The following is a 285-nucleotide window of genomic DNA, read 5'->3' as shown; positions in this document are numbered from 1 at the left end:
CCCCCACCTGGTTTTTATACTGAGCATGATGTCACATGGTATAGAATACCCCATTGGCCAGCTGGGTCCACCACCCCGGCTGTGCTCCCCCCGCCCCGTGCGAGCATCACCCAGCAACAGCCAAAGCACCAATGGGCCATCAACGCTCCTTTCATACCAAACCCAAAACACAGCACACCCCCCAAGCTACTTGGAGAAAAGTTAACTCGGCCCCAGCCGGAACCAGGACAGCTCCACATTCACCTGCACTCTGAACCAGTGGGATGCGAGTCTGCTGCAGTCTGT

Source organism: Fulmarus glacialis, unplaced genomic scaffold, assembly GCF_000690835.1.
Source record: "Fulmarus glacialis isolate BGI_N327 unplaced genomic scaffold, ASM69083v1 scaffold5108, whole genome shotgun sequence".
Taxonomy (NCBI): Eukaryota; Metazoa; Chordata; class Aves; order Procellariiformes; family Procellariidae; genus Fulmarus; species Fulmarus glacialis.
Note: the sequence above shows the minus strand (reverse complement) of the source record.